Source organism: Eschrichtius robustus, chromosome 8 (genome assembly GCF_028021215.1).
Source record: "Eschrichtius robustus isolate mEscRob2 chromosome 8, mEscRob2.pri, whole genome shotgun sequence".
In the NCBI taxonomy this organism is placed as follows: domain Eukaryota; kingdom Metazoa; phylum Chordata; class Mammalia; order Artiodactyla; family Eschrichtiidae; genus Eschrichtius; species Eschrichtius robustus.
In genome coordinates, this window is record NC_090831.1 from 22,180,150 (window position 1) to 22,200,217 (window position 20,068).

The 20,068-nt window shown below is 38.4% G+C and overlaps 1 protein-coding gene and 1 pseudogene across 3 annotated transcripts in view; both read right to left on the minus strand.

The window, feature by feature from the left end:
• Positions 1-20,068, minus strand: part of MAGI2 (membrane associated guanylate kinase, WW and PDZ domain containing 2) — a 1,349,206-nt gene that overhangs the window by 266,139 nt on the left and 1,062,999 nt on the right. The gene's annotated exons all lie outside the window — the stretch shown is intronic.
• LOC137768818 (pyridoxal phosphate homeostasis protein pseudogene) lies at positions 16,176-16,998 on the minus strand (annotated as a pseudogene).

A 20,068-nucleotide genomic window follows, 5' to 3' on the forward strand; every position in this document is an offset into this window, starting at 1 on the left:
TGTATACCTTAAATATATACAGTACTATTTAAAATAATTTTTATAAGACTTAAGATAAAATGCAGTTTCTGATCAGGACATCTGGAGTGAAGTCCAAGATTCTGCATTTCTGACAAACTCTCAGGTTCATGACAAAACTCTCAGGGTCATAGTCTGAGTAGCAAGGTTCCAGTTCTGCAGTCCACTCCCTAGCTTGCAGATTAGAAATACTTGGACAGCTGTTAAAAATTTCTAAGTCCAGGTCGCAACTCTTGTCAATTAAATCAGAATTTCTGGGGCTGGAACTCAAGCATGGATTCATTTTTTTTAAAAGATCCCTAAGTAATTCCAATACACTGTTGCTCTCAAAATCAATTTAGCAGTCAACATGAATGTTAAAAATAATGGAATATAGTGCACTGCATTAGTAAACTAAGTACTCTGAAACTTTTTATATCAGTTTCTGTGTGTGTGTGTATATGTACTTCTGCGTATATGTGTGATTGTGTACTGAGTTCTTGGTGTAACATGTATTCCTTATTGTGGTCAAGGTAAAAAAAAATGAAAGTCACTCTGTATACTAAAAGGAATACAATTTCTTTTTTTTCTCTCCCTCTTTCTTCCTCCCTCTCTATCCCCATATTTTAAAAGGATTTAAGGGAGATTTCAAATATCCATGCTTCATTAAGATATTATCCTTGTCCACAAGAAGTTTAACATCTACTAGGGAGCCAGATATTTTACAATACAAAAGGGTAGGTGTTATATAGAATATATGATGAGATGTCTTGGGAGTATATAAGGAATGTCGCAAATTACTATCTAAAGAATTCAGGGAAGGTGTCATAGTAGAATTGACATGTTGCTTGTGTCATTAATAGGAATCTGGCAAAGAGAAAGAATCTGGCAGAGGGAAAGGAATTCTGAGGCGAGGCATTCTTTCTACCTGGTGCAAAGTCAAGGCATGGTCTGGGTTTCACTTGCAGGATTAGTGCAAATCTGGAGATGATGACTATTATGAAAGTCTGTGTTGAGGTGAAGCATCCTGGGAGTTCTAGGGGAAGCATTTATAGGAAAGCTATATGCTGGAATGGCCAAGAGGAAGGTGAGAAGCCAGAGCTCAGAGATGGAGAAGAAGAACCAAGAATTGGTTCTAAAGGAGCAAGAAGATGAGGAGGGAATTAGAATAAGAATCATGGGGTCAGGAAGAAATGCAATCAGGAATTGGTGATGAAGAGAAGTATGAAATTGTTGACATGACTGGTTTAGAATAAGTAGCAGGGAGACTTCCCTGGTGGCGCAGTGGTTAAGAATCCAACTGCCGGGGGCTTCCCTGGTGGCGCAGTGCTTGAGAATCTGCCTGCCAATGCAGGGGACACGGGTTCGAGCCCTGGTCTGGGATGATCCCATGTGCCACAGAGCAACTAAGCCCGTGAGCCACAATTACTGAGCTTGCGCGTCTGGAGTCTGTGCTCCACAACAAGAGAGGCCGCGATAATGAGAGGCCCGTGCACCGTGATGAAGAGTGGCCCCCACTTGCCGCAACTAGAGAAAGCCCTCGCACAGAAACGAAGACCCAACACAGCCATAAATAAATAAATAAATAAATAAATAAATAAATAAATAAAAATTTAAAATTATTAAAAAAAAAAAGAATCCAACTGCCAATGCAGGGGACATGGGTTCGAGCCCTGGTCTGGGAAGATCCCACATGCCGCAGAGCAGCTAAGCCCGTGTGCCACAACTACTGAGCCCGTGTGCCACAACTACTGAAGCCCGCGCACCTACAGTCTGTGCTCCACAACAAGAGAAGCCACCGCAATGAAGAGAAGCCCCTGCTTGCCGCAACTAGAGAAAGCCCACATACAGCAACGAAGACCCAACACAGACAAAAATAAATAAATTAATTAATTAATTTTAAAAAAATGAAAGAATAAGGAGCAGGCACAATTCATGAATATCAGAGCTTATGTGGGTTTTATACCCAAGTAGACAGGTTTCATGAAAGGGAAGCTGAGATAGTTCAATGTAGGTGGAATGAAATTACTGCCATATAAGGCTGCAATGGTACATTGGGACTTTATAGTGGAAGATACTGTATTCCAAGCTAAGGAATTGTTTTGTCTGTTTTATAAATCCTGAGAGATTTATATGAGGGAAGTGGCATGATCAGTTTTTTTTTAAAGATAAGTCTGGAGGTAAAGTTAGGGTTTGACTGCAGCTTAGAATGGCTAGTGCATTGATTGAGGTAACAGACAATGAGGTCCTGAACCAAGCTAAGAAAGGAGCAGTTTTCTGAAGAGGAATTGTCAAAGCTTATTGAATATGGAGTTAAGACAGAAGGAGAAGTTTTGGGAACCAATGTTTAGGTTCTAGTTTGAGAAATGGGGCCCGCAATCATGCTATTAGGCCAGACTGAGAATTCAGGAAGCAGAGAAGTTGTGGAGAGGGGCAGGATGAATGTAAGGTGTTTGTGAGGTGGAAGGTCTAGTCAGCACCTAGTAGAAATATTGGGTCTAATGGAGGAGAAGCATATCAAGTAGACCAAGAAAGGATGAAGAGGCTGGGACAGACAATCTCTAAGACTTGAGGTCAAGCCTACCATGTTCTACAGGCAGCATGACAGGGCGTGGTTAAAACAGCAATGAGAAGTTTTAGCTTTCAAAAATTTGTGTTTCTAAGTCATAAAGGGAACCTGCATAAATGACTAGTAACAAATTAAAGTAGTTCTCAAAAGTAACCTGAATGAACTTTCACCAATATATTTCCTAAGCCTATAAGGCAGGATTGTAATGTAGACTACAGCTATATAGTTTCTTCCTGTTAATCATACAGGCTAGCATAGTAATTTTGGTTTCACAGCAATCATTTAAAAGTGTTTTTATTTTTTACAGAGAATGTTTTGTGTGTGTGTGTGTGTGTGTGCATGCATGACTGTTATGTTTTATTATATAACATAGAAGCTAATCTCTCTTAAATAGAGTGACTACTAATTGACAATTTTGATAGATTCAGCATCAAAAAAGCATCAGTAATCTACAGTATTTTCACAGTTTGCAGATTTGAGGTGAGTTGTTTAAAATATCTTGCTATCAGGATGTGCTCTAGACTTAACAAAGGTATCCAAATTATCATTTAGATAAAAGAAAGAGAAGAAACTACTATAAATACTATCTTCCTTTCCTTAAAATAAATGTGCAAAATAAATCCAAGTGGCTCAATTTTCAGTGGGGGTTTATTGTCCCAAATGAATGAAGCCACTAAATAAACAGAAGAGGAAACAGTGCCAGGACTGTAAATCCAGCAATGCTTTGTTCATTTCATGAGATGGATAATTTCAGTGGGAATCCTTCTACCATGAGACAGGCAAATTCAGTACATAAATTTAACATTACAATTGTAATAATAGTCTACACGAAAAATAATGTTTAAATAATAAAATCAAGCCTTGCTCCAGATTTAATCCATTATTCATATTTTCCCATTAAACATCAATATAAACAGAATAATGTTAATTCAGAATTAATTATGTACTGTTTAAGTTCTATGTGATAATACACACATCTCTCTTTTTAATGCTTTCTCTTTTCCCAGTTTCCATGCTTTAATTCTCCGCAATATTTGTCATTTTCTCTATGTTTTATTAGTATGTTGTAAATATTTCAATTATGCATCATTCTTGCCACACTGTACTTTAACACTTGTGTTTCCCTCACTAGACTGTGAACTTCCAGGCACGAAGATTCTGTGCCATTACTGCTGAATTAACCAATAGAACAAGCATAGTACCTTGGAGATAGAATTTTAAGAGAAAGAATTTTATTTTTAATATATTCTAAGAAAGGAGGGGGGCACCAAAATAGTCATCAAGGAAAAAATAGGAACATTGTTAGGCGTTCTCATCCTAGTTTCATTATTTAGCATGATTTGTATTTTGATTTCCATATGAGGGCCATTATCTTTTCAATGCCTAGGAACTCCAAAGTTGTTAATTCTGTCCTGTGTTTCTTATTCATTTTCATATCAGAGTCTAATACTATAAGGAACCAATAATGTTTGTTGGATGAATAAACTTCACATTTGGAAATACTTTTTGCCTAAGGCATAAGATCTTAGGACAAGTTTGGAAACACTTAGCAAATACAGTCTTTCTCTTTTTAACTTAGTGTGCACTGAAATCTTGCCACAATGCCATCAATCAGCTAACCAACCAAGCAGGCAGCCCACCAAACAACCAACCAACCAACCAACCAACCAACCAACCAATATGTATTTATTGAGCCTCTATTATGTGCTCAGTACCATGCTAAGCATTAGAAGGAGTATAAGGCATGGTTCCCCTGATTAAGGAACTTATACTCTTTGGTTATATGGTAATCAAACTTAAAAGGTTGAATTGAATTTAATGAAGTTCTTTTGGTACTTTAATTACTGAGACCAATGAATGGATATTTTATTCCAAATACTGCATTATAGTAAACAAGGCTCTGGGATAATATTTCTGCGTGGGATATATGTATTTTCAACTATTCTAGCTCATTAGAATAGAATGCACTATTATATTTAAAGAAGGCAGTCACCCATTTTATCTCTGTTGAATATCTTTTGTCAAAGATAAAATAATAACCCTCATGTTACTTTGCCTTTCTACCTATACCTCTCTATTCCCTCTCTATGACTTTTAGTTTTTGTACAATACTTTAATATTTATGTAAGTACAGTTGATCATGCTATTTAATAATGTAACAATTGCTCAGGGATGGTATCCATGCTGCTGGTTAGAGAAAGTATCAGAAAGATCATGTTGATAAATCTGACTTTATTATTTCTTTTTCCAGCTGCTTCCACTTTTGATCTGTAAGTCCTTGTGTACTTTGACTATAATCATAAGATCGACTAGACTCTGTGAATACATCCATATGTGCCTCTATTTGTCTCTTAGGCCAATGTAGGGAAGAAAACTATAAATTTGGTGTCTGAATGTTCATCCATTGAAGGCAAGATGGCCTCTATCCAAGTTAAGAGAATCTCCATGACCACTGAAGGTGTGAGGTCTTATTCAACTTCTTTGGCATCATGTCACATGGTTGATCACTACCTCCCTCAAGAAATTTCTTCCCTTGGTTTCCAGGACACCACGTTCTCCTGGTTTTCAGTCTTACTGATCGCTCCTTCTAGTGTCCTCGTCTGTATCCTTTTTCTGGAACTGTTTCTCTTCTCTGTTATACTTATTTCATAGATGATCTCATCCAATCTCGTGTATTTCAACATCACCCATATGTCAATTACTCTCCCCCAAATCTATATCTCCAGGCACAATCTCTCCTAAAAACTTCAGGCTCAATTATTTACTCAATACCAGAAGGTCCCATAAGTCATCTCAAACTTAATATGTATAAAACTGCTTATCCCTGAGTCTTCAATTCTCAGTAATTGAAACCACCATCTGGGACAAAAACTTCAGAGCCATCTTTGATCTCTCCTCCTTTCTCACTCTCAATGTCCAAAAATCCATCCAGTCATGGCTATCTCCAAAATATGTACTTAACCTACCCTCCTCTCACCACAACCACTGCTACTACCCTAGTCCCAGGAATCATGATCTCTTTTCTGGACTACTCTAGTAGTACCCTAACTGGTCTCTCTGCTTCGCCCTTTTCTGCTGACAGTCTCTCCTCAGCACAGGAGCCAGATCAATGTTTAAAAACTATAAATCTTATTACTTTATTCTTCTGCTAAATGGTTATTCATCATGTTTAGAACAAAATCCAGGAGCTTTACTGTGGCCCACAGGGTCCTCCATGTCCAGCCTCTGCTCTCTCCCCATCCCCGTAACCCTGATCTATGTCCCCTAGCTACACTAGCCTCCTTGCTCTTCCTCATCAGACCAAGCACAGTGCATCCTGAGGCCCTTAGAAGTTTCTGTTCCTTCTGCCTGGTATGCCTTGCCTCATTTCATTGAGGTCTCTGTTGAAATGTCCTGGCCTCAGCCCTTCCTTGAGTGTTCTATTCCCTAATTCTGCTTTATTTGTCTTCACAGCACTTCTAAGTGATATACTATTAAGGATGGATTTATTGCCTTATATTCTCTCTGTCTCACTAAAATATTCCATGAAGCAGGGACTTAATTTACTGGGGTATGCTTTATGCCTAGAATAGTGTTTTACATACAAATACTTTTTTCAGTCAATAAATTGAGCTAAGCAGAATAGCATTTATCAAAGCAGGAAGCACTTCTGTCTTTTTTGTCTGTCTCTTTCTCCCAAATTGAGTGACTTCTGGTGGTTTTGGAAATACTTGCTTAGACCTCAGAGGGAAGTTGGTATTTGCAAGTGAACACGTGATATTTGTAGAATGAATACCTACCTCCCCAAATGGGCCGGTACAGGAGTTGCTGAGCAGCCACAAACAGCCCAGTCAGCTTGGGAAGGGCTCACCTGGCGCAGCACAGAGAGGTAGATTGAGGTAAGGAGCAGTATTCCACCAGTGCCGTGGAGGAGAGGAAGTGAGCTCTAGCAGTTATAAGCATGGAAGGCTAGGCAGCTTGGGCTAGTTCCTTAATCTCTCTCAACCTTAGTTTTCTCATCCATTAAAGGAGGCTTGTGACAAATCTCCTATGCCAAAGAATTACAAATAACAAATGTGGCTGTGTAAGGTGGCGGAGCATAATTCTCCACTTGGTAGGTGTGCAGTGCACAAAATGCGTTCTTTCGAAAGACTGCAGTATGAAAAGAAGGGGAAATAATACGTTTCTGGTGGAGAAATCTGACAAACAAGACATTAGCCAGGTGATAAAGATTCACATCAACAGGTGATGTCACGTTGATAGTATATGCTTTTGATATGATATGGTAAGAATGGTGTTTTACTTCTGTGGTCTTTCTCAAAAAAATCCATAACCCCAGTATAACCATGAGAAAAACCTCAGGCGAATCCCAACTGAGGAACATTCTACACAATACCTGACCAGTATTCCTCAAAACTGTCAAGATCCTCAAAAATAAGGAAAGTCTAAAAACTACCACAGCCAAGAGGAGCCTAAGGACGCATGGCATGATGACTAAAGGTCATGTGGTGTCCTGGATACACACCCAGGGCATTCCTTTCCTGGGACAGGAGAAAACAAAACAAAACAAACCATGAGGTAAAAACTAAGGAAATGTGACTAAAGTATAGACTTTAGTTAATAATACCATATCACTATTGGCTTATAAAATGTACCAAATGTGCCATACTAGCAATAAGATGTTAACAGTAAGGAAAATTCAGTGTGGGGTATATGGGAACTATCTCCACAATTTTTCTGTAAATCTAAAACTGTCTCACAATAATAATAATAATAATAAAAAGCTTATTAACAAAAAAGAGAAGGCTCACTGTGATGATTAAAGTGAAATAATGTATGGTAAGTTCTAAACCCTTAATACATATCATAACTTTTAATTGGTTGCTCACTTAAAGAATTAGTTATACTTAAATTTATCACAGTAGCACCCATTATGAAACAATGTTGCTCATAGTAGCAAAAAATGTTGCTATTCAGTAGGAACGGTATGGCTAAGTAAGATAAGAAATACCACATAATCATGAAAACTGTGGCTGTAAACATTGTAGGACAACATGGAAAATGCTCATGATACAATGTTTAGTTTTAAGTGGATACAAAATTACATATACAATATGATGATGGCAGTTACAAAATAATTGGAAGGAAGCACATGAAAATGCTAACAGGGAATATGAAAGGTGGGTGTATTATAGGTGATGCCTCTTATTCTGTTTTCTTATTTTTCTATAATGTGGGTATAGTATTTTAAACAGCAAAAATAAATTTAATACAATTCAAAGGTACATAAAAACAATAGTGTTTAATCAAAAAGGGTAGCAACTTTGCACTTTAGTATATTCATCACAAAGTGACAAATTTTTCTTTTACATCAGGGATCTTTATCAGAGTGGTCTGTGCACTTGGATGAGAAAAAAAAATCATCTTTATTTTCAGGTATTTCTAACAGAAATATAGTATTTCCTTCAATAATACATGTTTGCAACAAACAACAGTAGCATAGCAGATGCTATGACTCTGTTACCCATAGAAATCACAGATAGTTTCATATTTTATTTTATGCATTTAGAAATATTATTCCAAGAAGGATCTACAGGCTTCACTATACGTACTGCCAAAGACAATCAAGGATCAAAAAGTTTAAGGACTTCTGATTGAAAAAAAGGCTGAAAGTAACACCATAAATAATGTGAAATTTCATGTTGTACCTACCTATGAATTTTTATATGTGTAACAAGAGAGCTTAGGAGACGTCCTTTACAGTCTGTGGTGGCACAGGTCATTAATATCAAGCTTATTCATAGGTAGAAAATCAATACTCTACTGATCAAAAACATCAAAAATGGGGGAGGGGGAAGTTGATATGAATAAGCCATTTTCTACACTTTCCACATTTATACCATGGTGGATACAGAGCTGTGATTTAGCATCAAGAGAAGAACTAATTCCCCAGGGAACAAGGCAAAACTATTTTACATGGAAATGTCACAAACCTGAGAGTAACTGCCTTACAAACCTTCTATCTGTTCTGCTATGCATTTACAGGTTTTCTTCACTAAAAGCATATTATCTAAAGCCACTTGGAAAAGAATAACAAAATTTAACTTCCTGCTTTTTGAATGGGTTTTTGCCTGATCTCAGTTGGGAAGTGTGATTATCACAAATAACCAAAGCTGACGATGATGATGGTGATGGCAACTGAAATTTATTGTGTCAGGCACTGGACTAATCACTTCACATGTATTAAATCTCATTAATTCTTGTAAGGTAGGAATTAGTCTCTTAGAAAGTTTGATAATATCATACAATGTTTCTGTCTATATTCACTATACTTGCATTAGATCTCAAGGATTTACTTACTAATCATTGCAAGTTTGTACCCTTAAACAACAACTGTTCTGAGTAGCTTAGTAAATAGAGGATCAGTCATTTTAAATGTGATGGTCCAGGGTTCAAGTCATTAGGGCATTAACTTCAGCTTTGTGTTGGTGGTACAGCGGTGAGCATAGCTGTCTTCCACTTTATATCCAGATGCTGAACGTAGCAGTCTATGCAAAAGTTCTCATTTTTCTAGTAAATGCCTTCATCCCATTCTTAAAACAGAGGAGAAATTCTCAGAGAGCAGTTTTTAATATACTTAATTTCATCCCCAAACATCTAGGGAACTTAATTTGGTCACCAAGTCTTTCAGTGTGGTGAATAGTTCACATTTTTATGTCTCAATCTGGTGGCCAGGTGACCTGAAAAATACTTCATACAGAACAGATGCTATTTGAGATCAAGCTGTAGTTGACTTTTAGTGTACTTTCTGCCCTCTCCATTCTGGGCTCCACAAAACCACAGTGGTTGTCTTTAGTGTAAACTAATGTAACCAACTTCAGTTGGGTTCTCATTGCTGCTATCCATCCATCCATCCATCCATCCATCCATCCATCCATCCATCCATCCATCCATCCATCCATCTCAGGCACTGTCCAATGTGCTGAGGACACAAGCATGAAAGATAAAATCCCTCTTTTCAAGGAACTCAGTGGGACACAGACAAATAAGCAGGCAATACTAAGTGTGTGGAGGTGGCGATGAGATAGGAAAAGCCCTGACTCAGACCAAGAAGACTGGGAGGAGAAGACTTTCTGGTGGAAGTAATGTTTGAACTGAGTTTTGAAGGATAAATAGGGCTTGACTTTGGCAAAGAGCACCCCCCTCCTCCTCCTACGTCATCTGGATGGTGTTAAAGCACCAGAAACTCACCGTGTTCAAAATAATAATTATCATCATCCCTCTTCATGACCCCTCTCCACCTCCACATATTTATAGTTCCTTCAAATGAAGGAATTGGGGCTGTCTTTAACAACCTCATCCTCCAAATTCAGTCATCTGTAAAGCACTGTGCAGACAGCATTCTCTCTCATATTACTCTTAGCCTTTCAGTCACTTTTCTTTTTCAAGTCCATCTTAGATTTGTAATCTTAACTCCTGCAATTTTCCAGTTGATGTGGAATTGCTTGGTAAATGGTAAAACATCATGCAAATGTTAGTGGTTTTTAGTCTAAATCACACTAATTCTCTTGGTGATCTGATCTACTTCCATGGTTTTAAATACCACCTATACACTGATAAATTCCAAATTTATATTTCTAGCTGTGACCTTTCTCTTGAGCTTCACACTAAAAATCCCACTGTCTACTCAATATCTCCACTTGGATATCTAAAAGGCATTTCAAATGTATGAGCTTCAAAACTAACTCTCCATTTCTAACGCTCCTCCCTTTGCCCAGCTTGCTCCTTTCATAGTCTGCCCCATCTCAGTTGATGACAACTCCATCTATACAGTCTAACTCCTTGAATTCCTCCTTGATATCTTTTTACCACATCCATCTATTCCATTAGCAAATCCTGTTAACTCTACCTTCAAAAGCCATCTGGAATCTACATCTCCACTGCTCTCACACCAGTCTAAACTACTTGGTACTGCCTTCCTACCTGTCTATCTCTTTCTGCTTTGCTATAGTCTATTCTCCACCCTGTAGCCTGGTGATGTTTTACAGAAGTAAGTCAAATTGTGTCACCACTCTTCTAAAAACAAAACAAAACCCTCTGTAGCTTCCCTTTTCACTCAGAATAAAATCCAGATCCTTAGCAGGACTCATGCTATCTTTCTGACATATTCTATCACTCTCCTCTTTAGCTTTTTCCGCTCCAGCCAGGATGCTCCTGCCTTTGCCCCCGCTGTTCCCTCTGCTTGGGAAACTCTTTTCTCAGATAGTTATGTGACTTGCTCCTTCCTTTTATTCAAGTTTTTATTCAGATGCCACTTCCTTAGAGAGGTCTTCCCCAGCCTCCGCATAAAACAGCAGCACATCATTCACTTAACCACCTTAACCCTAATTTATTTTTCATTATATTTTTTCATACTGCAAATATCTTTTGCATGTGCTAGGTGCTGTCCTAAGTGCTGAGAGCATAACACTAAACAAAATAGGCAAAAATCCCTTTCTTTCATGGAGCTTACTTTCCAGTGTGGAGAGAGTCAATAAACAAATGAAATAGCATGCCAGATGAAAATAGGTTGTATGGTGAAAATCAAAGCAGGGAAGCGAGATAGGTTGTGTTGGGGCAGAGTGGTGGTTACTGCTTAATAAGAAAGTCTTCGCTGAGAGAGGGCTATTTGAATAGAGGTCTGAAGGAGGTGAGGGCAGAGAGCCTTGTGAATGTGTTGAAAATGAGTGTTCTGGACATAGAGAATGGCAAATGCAAACCCCTGAAGCAAGATCTTGCTTGATGAGTTCCAGGAGAACATCAGTAGGGAGAACAAGGTAGCTTGAAAAGGGCAGCACTTCTCACTACTTCCATTATATTATAGACCTATTTTTTTTTCTATTGCTTATCTCTCTCCTTCAGAATGTTGGCTCCATTAGTACATGAGCCAACGTTTTGTTTTTAACTGCTTTATCCTAAGAGTCCAAGACTGAACCTTGTTCATAGTACAGATTGAGTATATATTTATTGAATGAATTGTCATGCACTATAGAAAAAACCGGCTATTCATAATCCTTTAACATGCTCCATGCTTTTTAGCTTTTCTTGTCTTGTTTATGTCCTCCATCTAGAATGCATCTCTGCCTTTTAAAAGACTATCCTTTAAGACACAACTCCAATGATACTGCTTTAATGAAACCCTGCCTGGTCGGCCATTTTTCCCTTTTCTGATGATTCTCTGTATTGTCATCACTGTTGAACAGAAAGCTCCATGGGACAGTGAGCATGACTGAGTCTCCAGGGTAGAGCACCGTGTGTAGCCTGGTGGCTAATCATATGTGCCAGGTGCTCAGTAAACAGTGAGATAGATGAGTATCTGTTGAAGGAAGTGAGTTACTTCATGATTTACCTTAACCAGTCAAAACTGCTATTATGTTCTATGGTAGTTTACAAAGTAACTCAAGATCCTTAGATGTTGGTCAGCATCACAGAATTTGAAACTCCTTTTCTGAATAGCAGAGTAACTATAAGCACCAACCTCCTTTAAAGGGAGGAATCAAGGCAAAGGGAATCCTTCTAAATGGTGTCCCCTTTGCATTCTCCATGGCACTGTATACATGGGAGAGTGATCGGATCCTTTTCTTTGCCATTCAGTCCATGGTTTCCTTCCCCACCCCCTCTATTTTTAAGCATTCCAGATTGGTAATGCTGTTATTTCAAAACTAAGAGAATCGTGAGCTTTAGGCTAAAACACTGCTTTAAATCTGCAATGCATTGCTGATTGTTTACAAATAAATGTAATATAAAGAAAGAACCAATATTTGTTGGTATCAAAAAACAATATGGCTTAACTTTTGCTTACCACCCATCACCTTAAATGACCTGGCTTTTCAGAGGACTGACAATTCAGGCAGAAAAATCACATTTTGGACAAACTGAATCAGAAAGTGTGAAAATACCTATTGCAAATGGACTGATGTGGTAACAAAGAGAAGACTGTGTATATTTGTTGAACAAAGAGGAAGTGGAAACAAAAAATTTCATAATTTATATGGAAACAAAAAAGACCCAGAATAGCCAAAGCAATCTTGAGAAAGAAAAACGGAGCCGGAGGAACCAGGCTCCCAGACTTCAGACTATACTACAAAACTACAGTAATCAAGACAGTATGGTACTGGCACAAAAATAGAAATACAGATCAATGGAACAGGATAGAAAGCCCAGCACACATGGTCACCTTATCTTTGATAAAGGAGGCAAGAATATACAATGGAGAAAAGATAGCCTCTTCAATAAGTGGTGCTGGGAAAACTGGACAGCTACATGTAAAAGAATGAAATTAGAACACTACCTAACACCATACACAAAAATAAACTCACAATGGATTAAAGACCTAAATGTAAGGCCAGGCACTATAAAACTCTTAGAGGAAAACATAGGCAGAACACTCCATGACATAAATCACAGCAAGATCCTTTTTGACCCAGCTCCTAGAGAAATGGAAATAAAACCAAAAACAAACAAATGGGACCTAATGAAACTTAAAAGCTTTTGCACAGCAAAGGAAACCATAAACAAGATGAAAAGACAACGCTCAGAATGGGAGAAAATATTTGCAAATGAAGTAACTGACAAAGGATTAATCTCCAAAATATATAAGCAGCTCATGCAGCTCAATATCAAAAAAACAACTCAATCCAAAAATGGGCAGAAGACCTAAATAGACATTTCTCCAAAGAAGATATACAGATTGCCAACAAATACATAAAAGGATGCTCAACATCACTAATCATTAGAGAAATGCAAATCAGACTACATTACAAATATAAGAATCAAAACTACAATGAGGTATCACCTCACACCAGTCAGAATGGCCATCATCAAAAAATCTACAAACAATAAATGCTGGAGAGGGTGTGGAGAAAAGGGAACCCTCTTGCACTGTTGGTGGGAATGTAAGTTGATACAGCCACTATGGAGAACAGTATGGAGGTTCCTTAAAAAACTAAAAATAGAACTACCATACGACCCAGCAATCCCACTACTGGGCATACACCCTGAGAGAACCATAATTCAAAAAGAGTCATGTACCACAATGTTCATTGCAGCACTATTTACAATAGCCAGGACGTGGAAGCAACCTAAGTGTCCAGAGACAGAGGAATGGATAAAGAAGATGTGGCACATATATACAATGGAATATTACTCAGCCATAAAGAGAAACAAAATTGAGTTATTTGTAGTGAGGTGGATGGACCTAGAGACTGTCATACAGAGTGAAGTCAGTCAGAAAGAGAAAAACAAATACCATATGCTAACACATATATGTGGAATCTTAAAAAAAATGGTTCTGAAGAACCTAGAGGCAGGACAGGATAAAGATGCAGACGTAGAGAATGGACTTGAGGACAAGGGGAGGAGGATGGGTAAGCTGGGACAAAGTGAGAGAGTGGCATGGACATATATACACTACCAAATGTAAAATAGATAGCTAGGGGGAAGCAGCCGTAGAACACAGGGAGATCAGCTCGGTGCTTTGTGACCACCTAGAGGGGTGGGATAGGGAGGGTGGGAGGGAGACGCCAGAGGGAGGAGATATGGGCATGTATGTATATGTATAGCTGATTCACTTTGTTATACAGCAGAAACTAACGCACTATTGTAAAGCAATTATACTGTAATACAGTTGTTAAAAAAAAAAAAAAGAGGAAGTGGATGTGCTAATGTAGTTCCACTTCACTGTTACCAAAGACTTGAAAGGCTTCTCCTCAGTTAATTGAAAGGCCAATTAGCAGGCCTTTCTAAGGGCAAGCAAGCCCAAGTCAGATTTTCTTTTATTTCCTCATCCAAACCCTTCTCTCCCTCTAATCATCAGTAATGTTAATGATGAACTCAAGCAAAGTATGTCTCATGGTAGAATATGGGTTGCATTGTCTACTTTTCCTACAGGGTGGCATTTAAAATAACAGCACTTTGATAAGCTCATTGTTTCTCCAATTTAAATCCATTTTAACTTGGCTGCTGCTTCACTAATTGACACTGGTTTCTTGTCCACATTCCAACTATGGACAGAAAATAAAGTGCTATCTACAGTGTTCTTTCCTTTGAAACTGTCATCAAGTCATTTAAATAAAAGACATACTGCCAAATACTAATGAAGCTTATTAGAAAAATGCTATGATGCAGAAGATCCCTAGGATATAAAATTATGGTTTTATGCACTAATTTCAGTACCAAATGACTGTATTTTTTTTTTTTACTGAAATGCTCAATGATGCTCTAAATATTGGAAGTTCTGAGAAAGTGGAACGAGTGAGCTATCCATTTGGCACTTAGTCACATGTTCACAGTGGCCTTTTCTATTGGTTATTAAGGCCAGTTCTATCTTGAATCAACAATTCAGTTCAGGCTCCTGAAAGTCACTGATATGGTTTGTTTGGGTTTTTTTCAAACTCACATTTTTATTTTATAGGCTCTGAAATATCACACTATAGCTCTGAGTGAAATAGTACAGGAATCGTAATGGTTTAAGTTTTACAAAATTACATTTCGGCAGCAGCTTCATGGGAGTTGTTTCATAAAATTAAAGACTGGGGCTTGAATAAATAAGAAAAACCCACCTGGAAAACGAACAACGACCCAGACTACAGTCGTCTGTCGCGACTATACGAGAATTGTGCTTTCTGGGTTTCGAAGAACTAGCTACTCTATTAACGTCAAGACTTGCAAAATTCCACCTTATGAACATGGTTGGGAGGGGAGGCTATTAGTATGCCTAAAAAGTGCTCCCAGGAACAGGAACCTCAAAACCAGGCCTTGTTGAAACTGTGAGCCTGAACTGGCTTTGAGGGGATCTTTCATATCTGGGGAGCTATGAGATAAGTAATCATCATAACGGGAACTATGGTGGCAGAAGAATCATATCATTTGATTCTCATCACCATAGGGCCTGGGGCAAAAGCTCAAAGTCCTGTCTCTAGAGGAGGATGTTAGAAAGGGCCAAGGACCGCTGCTGTTAGTTGCCCTGTAATTTTCAGGGTCAGCACCACACGGTGGCTGAGGATACAGCTCTCATCAGCCACAACGTGGGTTTGGCGAACTAACTCGAGCCAGGTCCCGAAGTTACCCGTACTGCCATTCCAGAGTGGAGACCAACGTTTACTGGGTGGGGTGGAGACTGGGGGCAGAAACCACACTGCTCCAGAGCAGCAGAGATGGCTACTCAGTGGGGTTTGTACGGAGTTGGTAACAGGAAATTTTCTATTGAAGTGGTTGACAAGTGGGAATCCCTTTGACTTTGGTGATTATAGGCATCAGTCACCAAGTTTTAATCTGGGAAAGGCATTCATGGGTTAGTTGGTGCTCCTGGGCAACGTTCAAGCCTGAACTCAACTCCTGGCTACTGCCCAGGTACCTGTTCTGCAGAAAAGTCTGGATTCCTCAAATCCAATCCAAAGTCACTGCCTGAATTGAGCTTCCTGTGCCAGACACTAAGTCAGATGGTTCCCATCAACACACATAATCGTCGGCGTGCTCTCTCCAGGTGCTGAGAAGGGCGTGGTCGTGCTGTGCCGTGGGGGACGTGAAAGTGAAAGCCCAGGTGAGTGCATAGTTAGTCTTCCTGGACCCGGCCCTTGAACTGGGCCGCTGCTCAATGTGCCTGGGCCACCTCTGCCGCCAGGGCCTTCAGCTCTGCTGCAAGCTTGTCCAGGGCAGCTTTCTTGAAGTAATCTCACTCTCCAGAAATGGTGCTTCCTATTCAGACATTCACAGATCCCACTTCAATCGTGTGTTGGAAGTCCACGGACAGGCCCATGTTCGGCTCCACCCGGTTGGTAGGGATGCTCAGTTTTCTGCACAGCTCCTCCCGGAGGGGCAGTAACACCTGGAAGTCTGGGTCTGGCCCTTGACTAAGATCGTGCCCAAAGCTCCCGATGGTCATCAGCACCACGAACTCCAGGCTGGGGCACTTGGTGTTTATGTGTTCCACCATGGCCACCATGGGGGCAGGCCATGTTTTCTCTCCTCTCCACTGGTGTTAATCTGGTCCATAACCTTTAACCTTTCGGGAGAACCTTTTTTCTGCCACGCACTGTTCACTTTGTCTGCCAGCTTCACAGAATCCACTGTTTCCAGCATGAAGAGATTGGGGACAGCCATCAATTTGTTGACATTTTGTTTCTGTAGATGGCCAATGAAGTGCCATTTGATCTCAGGACACGAAGACAGAATTTTAGGATTTGATGCTTTTTCAAGCAGTTCCTGAACATAGTTCTCCCCGAAAGTGCGCTGCTGGTGACTGTAGGCCTCGATCACCATGTCTGCAGGTTTGGTTTTGCTGACTGCTACTAGCCGGGGCTGGATGGCTGGGAGTTCCCGCGGCTGCCCCGCCACTGCCTGCTGCACGCGCTTGTTCACTGCCCTGAGGGCGAACCCATCCCACAGCTCCGCGACATGCTGCCTTCTCTCCACATCCCCCAGGGACTAACGTCCTGGTATGGTTTTAAGAATAATGTTTACATAAGACAGGCAGTGTAATAGCCAATGCCAAGTAATCTGCAACTGAGAAATTTTTGAATAATTTCACCAAAGAGTTTTAAATCCTACTTAAAACAGTCAAGTGAATAGAGAGATATATACATTCAATTCAGGATCAAATGTTTTAACTATCATTAGCATTCTTTCCAGAGCATTAAGTATATCCAGGAAAATTTTGCTTCATCTTCATAATTTCTGTAATCAGTAGGCAATGTCAGTTGAGCTATCTGAATATTAACCCCACATATAGAAAAGAAAGGGAGAATTTACACCTAAGACTCAGTCATATGTTCATCTTTGTCAACTCTATAATTTTAGACTATTTTATATTCAAAGGACAACATTTGTAAAATAAAGGCAATTTTATTTATGCTTGTAAAAGTATTTTATATATTTTCACCTATATTACTGTTATATAAGCTGTTAATTATGAAGACAGTTATTAAAAAATGAGAAATGGCTTCTGATCCTTTGGCTAATGAACTTAAGTAGAGGCAGATACCTTTTAGTACTAAAGTGATAATATTATTTATTCATTTCTAGACAGTATACTCCTGTTTTGCCAAGCAGTGATAAGATAGTGCATGAGGTTTAGATGTATAGATTATCTATTGTGAAACCCAAGTTGTATTAGATGTGGTTCTATATACAGTAATTTAGAATTATTCCAGCCTATATGGTAGGTAATTCACTCATTCACTCAGCATTCATTAGGCTCTATTACCAGGTTTTAAAAATGTAGTAAGTTGTTAAAAAATGATTATTGACGTCTTTCAAATTATGCAATGGAACTTGACCCAAAGGCAAGTTCTGTCTCCATCTCTTCCTGGCGTATGATCTCTGGTACGCTGCTTAGCCTTACCTCTGTTTTTAATTCTGTAAAATGGGTTAATAGCAACACCTTTTTCATTGAATTAGTGTGAAAAGCAAATGAAATATTTTATGTCAAAATATTTTGTAAAGTGTAATATAGATAAGAAATGTCAGTTATTATCATTATTGTAATTATACTATTATTGGCTCTTTTGTATGATATGTTTGAGTTTACTGGAACATTTTTATGATCTTTCCTTCTTACTTTATTAATCTATAAAAATAATAAAATATTTATACTTCTCAGGTTTTATTTGAGTTTCCAGTTTATGAACTTAAATTTTCAATATGTATTTTAAAAGCAACATCAGCTCTACAATTCCCAATTATTTAACAATTATTGGTATAGTTAGATTTTTGGATTCTAACTTCTTGAGTATAAGAACAGTGGGTGGAATATGACATACTGAACGTGGTGTTTATAAGATATTATTTGGTTGGAATAAAGATACTGGGAGTAGAGATATGGATGACTAGTTCATGTGTAAGATGGCAAGGATCTGGACCAAGCCGAGCATTGGAAAGCAACAAAATTCAGTGAATTCAAACTAAATTACAAAGGAAAATCTGACAAGCTAAATAATAAGCTTAATGTAGACAGTGAAAGAAAAATGTTAAATTACCATGTAATGCTGATTACCTGGAGAATGGTAATATCAGTGATAGAAAGAGGGCATTTGAAAGGATAAGCCATGTTGAGAAGGAAATATGGCCCAAGAAACTGACTTCTGTTTTGGCCATGCTGGTGTTTGAAGTGTTGTTGATGGAATATTTTGTTGATCATATCTTAAAAGCAGTTTAAAATATGGAAACACAAATCAAAGATGAAGATGTAGTTTTAAGTGTGATGAAATGATAGCAAATAATGATCATGGCTAGTAACAAATGACTTATTTATGTTATGTTATGACTGATGACAAATGACTTATGTTACTTATGTTATGACAAGGGTTATTTTAAATGCTTTCTACATGCTAACTCTAATTTTCACATCAAATAGTATCTCCAATTTGCTGATGAGAAACCTGAGGTACAGAGAGGCTAAATAACTTGCATTATGTTACACAGCTAATAAGTAGCTAAGCCAGAATGAGAATGGATGAGCTCTTCCAGGAAACAAAATAGAAAAAGAAAAACAAAAGATGGAATGAAAGGCAATTCCCATGGGCAGTGGGAAAATGAGAAAGAAGGAAACCAGATTCCAGGAGCAACTAGAAAAGTAGGAAAAGAAGGTCAGCTGAGCCTTGTCACAGAACAAGGCAAGGCAGAGTTTCAAGGAGGAGGGTGTGGTCTACAATGTTAAGTACTTCTGAGAGTTCAAGAGCAATGAACTCCCATCAAAGCCTCTGGATTTGGGAGTGGTGATGAGACAGAAGCTTGGGTAGAGTGCTGGCTTCAGAAGCCAAACTACAGAAGATCAAGGGGATGGATATGAAGAGAGGGAAGTAGTAGGTAAAGAATAATTTTTCATATTTGCCTATGAAAGATTGTGACAGAATGATAGTATAAAGAGACTAAAGGGACAACTGAAGTTTTTAAAATTAGAACTTCATCTGATGCATGAGAATGTTTCAATGTAGTAAAGAAAGAGGCAAAGATGAGGACACATAGTATCTTTTCTAGACCATAACTCCAGGTCAATAAAGGTAGAAAACCTTCGTAAGTGCTCATACACTGATAACACATTTAGGCTTCTTTTTCTTCTTTTTAATTAAAAAAAAAGGTCAGTACGCAAACTCTTGGCACTTTTCAAAAATTCTTAATTTGTTAAAGGATCAGAGGGGGCCTATTAATACAAACACAGTATTCCATGAAATGGGTTTATATATATATATATATATATAGAGGCAAGCAAAGCAAATTTAGTTGAAATGGAATTTTGGGAGAAAACCTCACCCAAAAAGTTGCAAGTTTTATTTTCAAATGCTAATGTTTTTCTTAAATTAAAAATTAGGGGCATTTAATTTGCATATAGAAATACTAAGGTCCAGAATGAAATTTAGGCAGGTAAATTTTAGCTACCCCCAAAAGTACTATGAAAATTATTCAATCATGTAGGACAAATAGCTTTGGTTATATTTTGGCTAGTGAAGGGCCAATTACAAGACAAGGAAATGGACACAAAGCTTAATA